General features: G+C 38.1%; 1 long non-coding RNA gene across 1 annotated transcript; it reads left to right on the top strand.

The window, feature by feature from the left end:
- The first annotated feature begins 1,684 nt into the window (after positions 1-1,684).
- On the top strand, positions 1,685-10,553 carry LOC107181696. Its single transcript, XR_001512386.1, has 4 exons — positions 1,685-1,747; positions 7,833-7,994; positions 9,823-10,063; positions 10,482-10,553. It is a non-coding gene; the product is annotated as an uncharacterized LOC107181696 (long non-coding RNA).
- The last annotated feature ends 2,026 nt before the right edge of the window (positions 10,554-12,579 follow it).

The following is a 12,579-nucleotide window of genomic DNA, read 5'->3' as shown; positions in this document are numbered from 1 at the left end:
AACTTATATTTTTGATATTTATTTTATATACTTTAATGCCATTTAACAAAAATCAACCAAAAAAATGAGTTCGCGTGTCACCTCTGACACGTATGTCATAGGTTCGTCATCACTGTTGTAGATTATTTCTAGCATATGAATGTACTTGGATATCAGAGTTTCAATTTTAAGGGTATTCCAGTCACTTTACAAAACATTCATTCTAGGTCAGTGATGGCGAACCTTTAGAGCTCGGCATGTCAGCATTTTGAAAAACCCTAACTTAACTCTGGTGCTGTGTCACATATAGAAATTTTTTGATATTTGCAACCATAGTAAAACAAAGACTTACATTTTTGATATTTATTTTATATGTTTAAATGCCATTTAACAAAGAAAAATCAACCAAAAAATGAGTTAGCGTGTCACCTCTGACACGTGTGTCATAGGTTCGCCATCACTGTTCTAGGTTATTTCTAGCATATGAATATGGCCAGGCAGGGGGAAGGCAGTGCTGATACATCAGGAAGAAAACACCATGCACGGGATAAGGCAGGCTGTTTTCTGTAAGTAACAGGGTCTACATGACCTAAGGAAAAAACAAAAACAACAAAAATTGTTGGCACAGTTCACATAAGTTTCTGTCTGTAACAAGAACAAAAAGAAATACTCTAATTTCCTTTTGCACACTTGTTATTTTTTTAAATTTATTAAATTAATTGGGGTGACATTGGTTAACATGAACATATAGGTTTCAGGTGTAGTGTATGCTTTGTTTCTAAAGAAAGTATATTAAAAAATAATCCTTACCTTGTACTCATTTTTCTTCATTTCTTCTATTTTTGTTCTATTCTTTTATAGTTTAACATGTTTTATTCTGAATATAAATTTGGTCTAATATATTGGTAAATCTAGATTTCCTGTTTTGAATTTTAAGAGAAACTAATACTAGTTGAATTCACAGAGATTTATTTTCTTTTTAATAAACAGGTTTCTATGTTTGTTTTGGTTTTTGCCTTTACTTAGGACATGTTTGTGTGTGTTTTTAATCAAAGGACTACAGGTTCTTCAACCACACCCATGCCCATGAAGTCTCTTGAAAATATTGATAAAGCTAAAGCTGTCACTATAGACACATTTTTAGGTAAAGGGAAATTAACACATTACTGGTGTTGGAAATTTGTATTTTAGGGAAAAAAAAAGGATACTCTCTTTAAGTTCAAGGTCTTGCAAAATATTAGAAAATGTGTACACGTGGTTGCATTGATATACACTTTTTAAAATTGCCATCACACTTTAGATTCTGATTTTACTCAACTTCACTGAACTCCTCTGGGACATTCTGACTTCCACAAGTAAATTAATTGTGTACAGAAGTTTACAAGCCTAATTTTGGTGAAGTGAAAAGGTTAGTACAATGCAAGTAATGATTCAAAGTCAGGTATTTTGAAGCATCTATTATGTCTAGACTATAAAACAAGTACAGATTAAAAACAAGCATACCTCTAAATTCGCCAGCAGCTGCTATTGTAAAGGAGGATTTGAAGAAAAAGTTTGCATTCAGTGGAAAAAACTGGCTAATAGCTGGTTATTAGCTTATTATCATCTCTTTATTTTAACATAAAGAGTACATCAGTCTAACCTGCATATTTCCCAATTAGTTTATAGATATACTCTTAAACTTCTTCAATCAATTTTTTTTTCTTTAGCCTTTCTACTTGGTTGGTGTATCGGTCAGAGTTCTCCAGAGAAACAGAACAAATAGAATGTATGTATCTGTCTGTCTATCTATAGATCTATTGTGAAGGAGGAAAAGTAATTTCCCTGATACTCTTCTAGGTTCTTGGCTGAGACCCTCCTGTAATAAAAGACAGGTTAACAGGAGGAAAACACACATATGTGCCTCTTGTGAACATGGGAGATACCCAGGAAATTGAGCAACTCCCTGAAATGGCCCGTACCACCATCTTAAAGTCCATCTCCAGCTAAAGACAAAAGAAAGCTGTTGGCGGAAGGGAGGCCAGTTATGGGAGGTCACCAGGAAAAGCACAGTAAACAAGGGTAGTTGTTATGGGGGTTTAGGTTAGTGCCTTTCCCACTCCTAAAAGTTTCTAAAGATTTGATAAACCTCCTCTTTGTACTGAGGGAGACACCTTTACAAATGAAGACATCCCTTATAAATATAAGTGTCTTTTACAAAGGAGTAAATTTTACTTGGTTTTCAGAACTTCTCCTGTGTCTGCAGGAGAGGCACATATTAAAAGTAGCAAATACTACATTTTCAGGGATTGTTTCTATAGTTCATTAAAAATGGCAGAGCAGCCCTAGCCGGTTTGGCTCAGTGGCTAGAGCCTGCGTCCTGAAGGGTCCTGGGTTCGTTTCCCATCAAGGGCATGTACCCCGGTTGCAGGCTCAATCCCCAGTAGGGGGCGTGCAGAAGGCAGCTAATCAATGATTCTCTCTTATGTTTGATGTTTCTATCTCTTCCTCTCCCTTCCTCTCTGAAATCAATAAAAATATATTTTAAAAAATGGCAGAGCAGAAGAGAAGAAGGAGTCTGGTTTCTTGAAGGATCATAGAGTTAATGCACTGGCCCTGAATTACCCACTTTAGAATTTCCTGTTATGTGAAAATGTAACCTTTACTTGCTTAAGCCACTATAGTTATGTTTCTATTACATGAAGCTACACAGAAGCTTAAAAATTATTGATTTCTGTCAGTCTTTTGGAATCAAATTCAGGGAATACTTTGGTCCATTTCTGTAGGATACACATTCCCCTCTTCTTGTCTATGAAAAACAATCCTTTTGCTTCCTGATTCCTGAGTGGGTTTGGAGATAGATAGAATTGTGTCCAAGCCAGTCTTGAGGAAATGATAGCATTTTTTTCTTCTTTCCTTTTTTCCTGTATTCTTTGTACTTACATACACACATATGTGCTTCAGCATAGTGTGAGGAGGAGGGAAAATTCCCCTTTCCTCTGCTTCTCTATGGCTGGCCAAATTGTCAAATCAACAGGAGGCAGAATGACTAGAGAAAATCACATTTAATCTTTTGCCCACAGGAAGCCCACATACATGAGAGAATCAGAGACCCTGCATACATTTGAGGTTCAGAGATAGAAAGGGGGATTGAAGTTTATAAGACATCCTGGGCTTGGGTTGAGGTGAGGTGTCTTGGGGGCTTCAAGAGGTCATTGGAGGGTAAGAAGAACAGACATTAGTAATTAATAAATTAAATGGCTGTCTCAGTGATTGAGCATTGATCTATGAACCAGAAGGTCAGGGTTCAATTCATGGTCAGGGCACATGCCAGGGTTGCCAACTCGATCCCCAGCAGGGGGCGTGCAGGAGGCAGCCAATCAACGATTCTCTTTCCTTTTCCCTTCCTCTCTGAAATCAATAAAAATATATTTTAAAAAATAGTTTGTTCTGGCCTATAGAAAAGCCAGAAGAAATTATTTCTTATAGTCTCTATTAGGCAAGGCCTTTAATTCAAATTCTTCTGGATAGTTAAAGAGAGAGAAAGAAGTTTCTCTTAAGCCTGAAGCTATCACCTCTAGCTCAAAGTAATCTGCAAACCACTGAGGTACATCTGGGGGTGGCTTGTTCTGGACCCCAAGAACAGTAAATTTTGTCAACTACCAAAATAAAAGGATGGTTTACACTGATAACAACCATGGGAGCAAGAAAAAGGATTCCCTTTGAATCTGCCCCAAACCCCTATCTTTAAATTCTGTTCCAAACTCTGTTGCTCTTTATTAGACCAAGTAAATTTAAGAAACAAGATTGTAGTCAATTACTTTTCCAAGAGATCTAGTGAAAAGTAGGCATTATTGAAAAGTAATTCAATGGGATTTAGTAGTCTGTGAGACTGTACTTGGAACAAAGAGGAAAAATGTACTCTTAGTTATTTCTAGTAAATCAAGTATTAGATACAAGTTAATCAGGTGCTTGAACAACATGGATAATTGTGGTAAACATGAATACAAGTATTTCTGTATCTAAAAAGTAATGCAACTCTCTCATGAGAGCCAACAGAGTTTATGTTTATCAGATACACAATAAATTTAGTTACCTTCAAAGGTACATTAGGAATCATAATCCCATACAAAGTCTTTATCATCCACCCATCCCTGGACCTCTGCTCATTTCAAGTAATTTGTGAGTTGAAAGGGTTATTTGTGGCAAGTAGAGGATTATATCTAGTCCTTTTATTTTAATTAATTTTTAAAATATTTTTATTGATTTCAGAGAGGAAGGGAGAGGAAGAGAGAGATAGAGACATCAATGATAAGAGAGAGAATCATTGATCAATTGCTCTCTACTGGGCATGTGCCCTTGACCAGAATCAAACCCTTCAGCCCAGGGCTGATGCTGAGCCAAACCAGGGCCTCTCTGGTCCTTTTAGATCAACTACAGGTAGAGGACATAGTGTTTGTTTTAAACCAAATAAAACCACACCATCCAACCTTTCTCAACCCTATTTTATCAGGATAAAAAAAATTAAGATGGTCACAAATACAACTCATTTCTGAGGGATGTTAAAATAATTTACAAGAAAACATTAATATTCTTTGTGCAAGAAAACAGGTGTTCTATCATATAAATTGTTTCATATTGTTTTTCAGGATATAGGAAACATATTTCTTTAGTGAATAAAACCATATTTGACAATAGTCAGGAAGTAGGTATATGAGTTTTATCCCTGAAAGGAAATACAAAAAATAAGAATGTTTTAAAAGCAATTTGTTTTTTGGACAATATATACTGACCATTATTACAGTTATAAATTATACTATTATATATAGCTTATGAAATTTTAGAGAACCCAAACTTAAAAGACATGAAAATAATTGTATTTTTCACCACAGTAAATTTTAAACTACATGGAAAATAACTACTTTCTGACTTAATATTATAGGGGTTCAGGGTGAGTGACCCTTATATGCGACTCTGTGGCCCGAGATTATTTTGAGCAAAAGGGAAGTTTCCCATAGAGGAGAGCTTCTTCCTCCTCCACAACACAATGACATCAGCTCTGCATTACTGATATTATTGAAATAATACCTGAAGTTTATTTAAAATTAAAATAAAATAAAGTTTTATTTTAAAATTATTTAAAATAACACCTAAATTTCTTTTATATAGAAAGAGATTCTAGCCGAAACCGGTTTGGCTCAGTGGATAGAGCATCGGCCTGCAGACTGAAAGGTCCCAGGGTCGATTCCGGTCAAGGGCATGTACCTGGGTTGCGGGCACATCCCCGGTGGGGGATGTGCAGGAGGCGGCTGATCGATGTTTCTCTCTCATCGATGTTTCTGACTCTCTATTTCTCTCCCTTCCTCTCTGTAAAAAATCAATAAAGTATATTAAAAAAAAAAGAAAGAGATTCTAGTTCTTAGAATTTAATTAACTAACAGCTCAGATGCAGCTGTGCTATGTGCATAACTAGAAAATATGTTTATACTCTACTTTGAGATCTAAGAAAAATGTTACAATCTTTGATAGGAAGCAGAGATTGGGATTCCCTGTATTCTTTAATAATTTTAATATTTACTTATTTACAGATTAAAAAAAATAGGGGAAAATGATAAAATAAAAAGCTCCTAAAAGGAGGGGTAGGGAATGACAAAACCACCCTGGCACTGTTTTTGGTCACCTCACATTTAGTCTAGTTTCTGATTTTGGGGGTTATTCTTTAGGGCTACAGCATGATTGGCATCTGTACTTTGACCAAGTCCTTTTGCCAGATTAAGTAGTTCCAATTTGTGCTACAAAGACCTGTGTAGATCAGTCTTTTTCACTGTGTTCTTCATATAGCAGATTTCAGTCTGTTTATAATTTAAACCTAGTCTCTTTAGTATCTTCATCATTGCTTTCCAAAGACTTCCCATCATATTCGGGGTAAAAGCCAAAATATATTCAGTGACCTACAAGGCCATACATGAGCAAGACCTTGCCTAATGTCCAGCTCTGGCCCATTTGGCTTTAGCTCATGTTGGATTTCTTGCTGCCTTAATGCAGGGCAAAGTTTGCCCTTATCTGAATCTTTGCCGTGCCTTCCCCACTGCCTAGCACACTCTTCCAAAGCCTTTTCTTATTTATCTCCTTCACATCATTAGGTTGTTTCTCAAATGTCACCTTATTGAGAGATTTTTTCTTCTAAAACTCTGTTCCCTTTCTACTCTACTGAAATTATATGGTTTATATATATATATATTTTTTATTGATTTTAGAGAGGAATGGAGAGGGAGAGAGAGATAGAAACATCAGTGATGAGAGAGTCATCAATCAGCTGCCTCCTGCATGACCCACACTGGGGATTGAGCCCGCAACTCAGGCATGTGCCCTAACCAGGTGCAGGAAGTCACCCACTGCCCATACTATCATGAGAGTGCATCAAGGAACGCGGAAGGGTGATGGACCTTGGGTGTTAGCAGGGCTAATGTCAAGCATCATTGTTCTGTTGAGATAGTGGTGGCTCGAAGCAATTTCCTGACCTAATAGCCTCAAAGTAAATGTTTACTAAACCTTACTGATCTTTACTGATCTCTATTGACCTTAGAGACGGTCTCTTTGCTACCTGTTTGCCGTGCTTTACTGAGGGCAAGATGTGTATCTAAATAATTGAATAAAAAGCAGACAAGGCCAGGTTGCAGTGTGCCTCTCCAAGAGAGAGGTCTCCACCTGGACCCCCATGCCTTCTAAATTCATGTTTCTTGTCTAGTGTTTTCATTTGTGGGTCGGCCCCTTCTTCAAATCCCAAACCCCCACCGCAACAGGTTGCGGCAACTGGGAATCGAACCGTGACCTCCTGGCTCATAGGTTGTCACTAAACCACTGAGCCACGCTGGCTGGGCTGAAATTATGTTTTTAAAAACATGTTAGGTGTCACTACCTGAAATTTTATGATTCACTTAATAAATAAGGGTGGCACCTAATTTAGCTGTTTCACATCTTATAGAGTTAGCACCTGGTATATAATTAATACTCAATGAGTGTTTGTTGAATTAACAAAGAATTTATTAATACTGTGTGTGTGGTTTTGTAATTCTTAGTGCATGAAATTGGTAGGAATTCTCTTCTCATAATGTTTTATCACAGACATTTTGAAATTGCCTATTCAACTTGTATATTTCTTTATTCTTTCTTCAGAAATGTAGTGAGAATTTATTCATGAGCTTTGTTGTTAAAAGGAGAGATTTAGGCAGAGCCTAGCATTCCTTGTATGATCGGGTTTACTTACCTTCCTAAAAATATGTCATCTCATTTTGTTTTTTAAAATGGTATAGTACAATTTCTTTAAATTTTTTAAAAATTGATTTTAGAGAGAGAGGAAAAGAGAGAGAAACATGGATTTATTGTTATTTATGCATTGCTTGATTCTTGTATGTGCCCTGGTCAGAGATTAAACCTGCAACCTTGGTGTATCCGGATGACACTCTAACCAACTGAGCTACAAGCTGGGGCTGTTATCTCATTTTTTAATTTTAAAAGCAGGGGTAATGCTTCCTACCTTGTTGAGAAAATATTGACAAATAATATATTTAATTGTGTGTACTATAGAATTCTGCACGTCCTCTATACGTGGCAGCCTTTCCCACCATTGCCCCACACCATATACAGCCTTCACACACACTGAACTTTTTTTAAAAAACAAGGAATAAATCTGGGCATTTGAAGGTTATGTGATAAAAGTGAAAAATCCACTGGGTCAGGAATCAGAGACCTGGCCTCCAGCTTTCCTAAGAGGTTAAAAGCATATTAAGCCCTTTGATCCTTTGAATCTTCATATATAAATTGAAGGTTGTGGGGTGGGCATGGAGAGTGGAGAATAACTGTATTATTTTTAGGTTTTCTAGGTTCCATCACACTCTATAAGTGCTGTGATTCTGTATTTATGGAAAGCTGTTTTCCAGTCTCAAAAGAACTTGATGAGAGTTTCTGTGTCAAACTTCATATATTTCAAAATGGACATTTCTCAATGCAGTTTGCATTTCTTCATCATTTGTGAGGTGATTGAGATAGGAGTGTGGGATTGAAGCCACTGGTGAAAGAAACTGATGTTTCCAGAGATAATCTGCACATATCTCAGGCTTTCATTCTAGTTTATCTAAGATGTTATCTGCAAGTATTGAAAGCAGGTGTGACTTGCTGGCCTCTTCAGGCGTGATTTTGGAAAATGGGAGATTGGCACACAAAATCAGTCATTTTGGTCACTAGTTGTGTGTGAACAGATAGGTCAGATGAATTTAAGCCTTCTTCCTATGTGATACGTCTGTCAAGGTATTTTTCATAGTTTAATTGAACTCTGACATGCTCCTAAAATATGTTGTGATATACAGAATAATGGCTCCACAAAGTTGTCCATGCTCTAATCCCTGGAATCTGTGAATATGTTACCTTGCAGGGCAAAAGAAATTTACAGATGTGATTAAGTTAAAGATCTTGAGATAGACATATTTTCCAGGATTACCTGGATGATCCTGATGTAATCACTGGATCCTCATCAGAGGGAGGCAGGTTAGAGGAGAGAAGAGGCTTTGAAAGTGGAGGAAGGGGTCACAAGGCAAGGAATATAGTTGGACCCTAGAAACCAGAAAAGGCAAGAAAACAGACGATCACCTGGAACCTCCAGAAGGAGCACAGTGCTTGGACATATTTTATGCTTCTGATTTTGGGGATTGTAAAATAATGATTGTTGTTTTAAGCCATTCAGTTTTTGGTAATTTGTTATAACAGCAATAGGAAATAAATACATAAAAATGTATCATAAAAATGACTGTATGATGTAATTTTCATTAGAAATTCTTTCTACTAATTTTTATAATTAGAAGGTTCAGTGAATAGTTTTAATGAAAAACTTAAAATTTTTTTTTAATAATCTGGAAGTGCTATCATATGTAACAAGTTACCTATAGCTATATTTAGCCACCAGAAAACCGCATGGAGTAACTCTTTATTATGAATCATACCCTTTTTAAAAATTAATTATATTTGGTAAGAACACATAGCATAAGACCTACCTGCTTAACAAAATTTTGAGTGTACACTAGGATATGGCTAACTATGAGCACAGTGGTATACAGATTTCTAGAACTTATTCATCTTACATAACTGCAACTTTATACCCTTTGCATTTCCCTCTACCTTAGCCCCTGGCAACCACAATTCTGCCTTCTGCTTCTGTGACTTAACTGACTTATACTATTGATATAAGTGGAATTATGCAGTAATTGTCCTCCTGTGACTGGCTTATTTCACTGAGCATAATATTCTCAAGGTTCATCCATTACTGTTGCATCTGGTAGGATTTCCTTCTTTTTAATGGAGAATTATTCATCTACTTTTTGAACTTTTTATTTTGTTAACTTTTATTGATTTCAGAGAGGAAGGGAGAGGGAGAGAGAGATAGAAACATCAGTGATGAGAGAGAATCATTGATTGATTGCCTCTTGCATGACCCCTACTGGGGATCGAGCCCACAACCTGGGCTTGTGACCTTGACTAGAATCAAACCCAGGACCCTTCGGTCTGCAGACTGATGCTCAAACCTGCTAGGGCTTCATCTACTTTTTGGATGGAGATTCCAGATATTGTATATGAGATTGCTGAGATAAGTGACCTTCACATATGTTTCCCCTGTGTGATAATTTTAAAATATGTCCACAAATTCCAGAGGTTGAACACAAGATTCCTAGAAGTCGGAAAAGGCAAGACTTTAGTTAGTGAGTTGGCCTAACTAACTTGCTTCTAATAAAGAGAGAATATTGCACAAATGAGGGCATGCGACTTTCAGGACTAGATCTGAAGGCATTGTCCATGCCCGTGCTCTTATTCTAGGAGAAATCAGCTTCCATGTCATGAGGACACTCAAACGGCCCCATGGAGAGGTGCCTGTGGCGAGTTGCTGAGGCCTCCTGCCAAAGGCCGTATAAACCTTGGAAATGGATTCTTCAGCTGCCGTGGGGCCTTGAGGTGACTGCAACCTTGTTCTAGGTCTTGACTGCAACCTCCTAACAGACCCTGAGCTGGAACCACTCAGGTGTGTCACTTCCATCCTGACCCTCGGAAAATGTGTGAGGTGAATAAATGTTTATTGTTTTGCATTGTAAAGATTTGGGATAATTTTCACATAGTATAATAATACATGATTGGGCAAAGATAGGTTTACAGCTGTGAGTATGTACAAAAAAGAGTGTATTTTTCTCTATTGTAATCATCAAGACCTGCATGTCTTTTTTCATATGAACAACTGTACATCTACTTTTGCCTGACCTGTATTATAGAGCTAAGTAATACAGGTCAGGCAAAAGTAGGTGTACAGTTGTTCATATGAAAAAAGACATGCAGGTCTTGATGATTACAATAGCTTTATTCATTCTGTGTTTTGTACATACTCACAGCTGTAAACCTATCTTTGCCCAATCATGTATTATTATACTATGTGAAGAAACTGTTCTAACATTATTGAGATGGTTCACTCTTTTTTTTTTTTTAAGAGTACAGAGAATGGGAACGAGCCAGCCTGGATTGTGCTTACTATTTAGAAAAAGTGGAAAAGAAAGAAACCACACATTTATTTTGAGAAGCAAACTATAGAATTCACAGGAAAGTGACTAATGAGGGATGAAAGGGTCAAAGAAAAAAGGCTTTTCTTCTGCCTCCTTTATTCTGTCTGCCCAGCAATTAACATCATTTACCTTCACAGTTCACAATCAGTTCGTATAATTAGAGAAGGGTAAGCTCTTCTCTCTGGGAGAGGATGGTTAATTTAAACTGTTTGGAAACTACTTAAAAAAATCACTGCTCTGAGGGATGGAATCTAGATATTATGGCCTATATGTAACCAAAGCCAGGACGATAACTCTACACCAGGACCTGTGCCAAATTGTCTCAAGGTGAAATCATGGCAGAAAATATTTGTTATTTGTAGTTTGTCTGAGTCTAGAATGTTGCCTTTCATTGCTGCCAGTGTGTGACTGTCTTACCACTTATTGACAGGACATCATCATTTACGTCAGATAGTATGATTAGAGTTCACATAACTAAATTCTTTAAGTTTTGTTTTGTTCTTAGATAGTCTCATTCTTTTTGTATTTATTTTGAGTATCTACAGGTGTCAAAACAGAGATCCTAGACATTTCCCACTTGGTAGGTGGAATGACTTGAAATTTGTACTTTGAAGGAAGTGGCAGCAGTAGCCTACCAGCCTCTGGAACTCAACTGTGAAAACACTGAGTGGCAGAAGGACACCGTGAGAACGCAACGTCTCGTCCTCAGTGTAGGTGTCCAGCTGCAGAAATAGATTATGTTCAATCTTGTCGGTTGCTTTGTTGAATCCAAGTCCTCAAGTAAACAGAAAGATCTCACGATAAAAGTCTCGCTGATAAAAGCCTGAAATTGTGTGTCTGGCACAGAGGTCAGACATTAAACACAATGGAGATCACTCATTGTCCTTCATCTGGAACAATGTGACTCCTCCAGCTATGACAGGGACAGGAGAATATGGCTTCAGTCTAATCCTGTTAAAATTCTCCACTTCTTTCTCATTCTCAATGAGAGCAAGCACACAAGGTCCGGGCTTCCAATGAGAACTGCCTTCTAGAGCCTGTTCAGCCTTATAAATTAGTCTACAGCTGCATTTGCAACTGAATCTTTGAAGGACCTTCCTTCATTCCCCAACCTGTCTGTGTGCCTCTTCAGTCATTTTATTATAGACTAGAGGCCCAGTGCACGAAATTCATGCACTTGTGGGGGTGGGGGTGGGGCTCCCTCAGCCTGGCCTGCACCCCCTTGCAGTCTGGGAGCCCTCAGGGGATGTCCAGCTGCTGCTCTCCAGAGGAAGTGGGCCTGAGCCAGCAGTCAGACATCCTTGTGGGGAGCGGGCCTAAGCCGGCAGTTGGACATCCTTAGTGCTGCCATGGAGGCAGGAGAGGCTCCCGCCATCACCACTGCATTCTCCAGCTGTGAGCCTGGCTTCTGGCTGAATGGCGGTCCCCATGTAGGAGCACACTGATCACTAGGGGGCAGCTCCTGTGTTGAATGTCTGCCCCCTGATGGTCAGTGCGCGTCATAGTGACTGGTTGTTCTGACGTTTGGTCAATTTGCATATTAACCTTTTATTATATAGGATAACAGCATTATTGATGGCATGAAAGAAAAGGCAGATGGAGGCCCTATTTTGGTGTCACCAGTTCAGGCAGCCACATCCCGGCACTCCTAAAGTGGAGTGATAGGTCTGGGACAACATTTCCAGCATAGAAAATGCATGAGAAACAAAGAAATCTGGCTGACCATGGAAACACTGTGAGTGCCAGGTCACGCGGAATCCCTGCATCACTTCATTGAGAGATGTTAGGCTGCAGCTGTTTCCTCTAATTCACTCATATCGTGGCTGGGGGCCTAGGTCAAAGCTTAGTACTCCATCCCCCTGTTGAAACCCCTGATGTTCCATCTCCTCTCTGAATGTACTCCAGGAATGCAAGAAAATAAACCTCATTTTACTGAAAGCACAACAGATTTACTGTGACTTATCAGACTATTTATTTAACCATACTTACTTAAAAAAAAAAGAAAAGACTGCAGTAAATGACCATG

Source organism: Myotis davidii, unplaced genomic scaffold, assembly GCF_000327345.1.
Source record: "Myotis davidii unplaced genomic scaffold, ASM32734v1 scaffold168, whole genome shotgun sequence".
Lineage (NCBI taxonomy): Eukaryota > Metazoa > Chordata > Mammalia > Chiroptera > Vespertilionidae > Myotis > Myotis davidii.
Note: the sequence above shows the minus strand (reverse complement) of the source record. Positions and strands in the feature narration are given on the sequence as shown.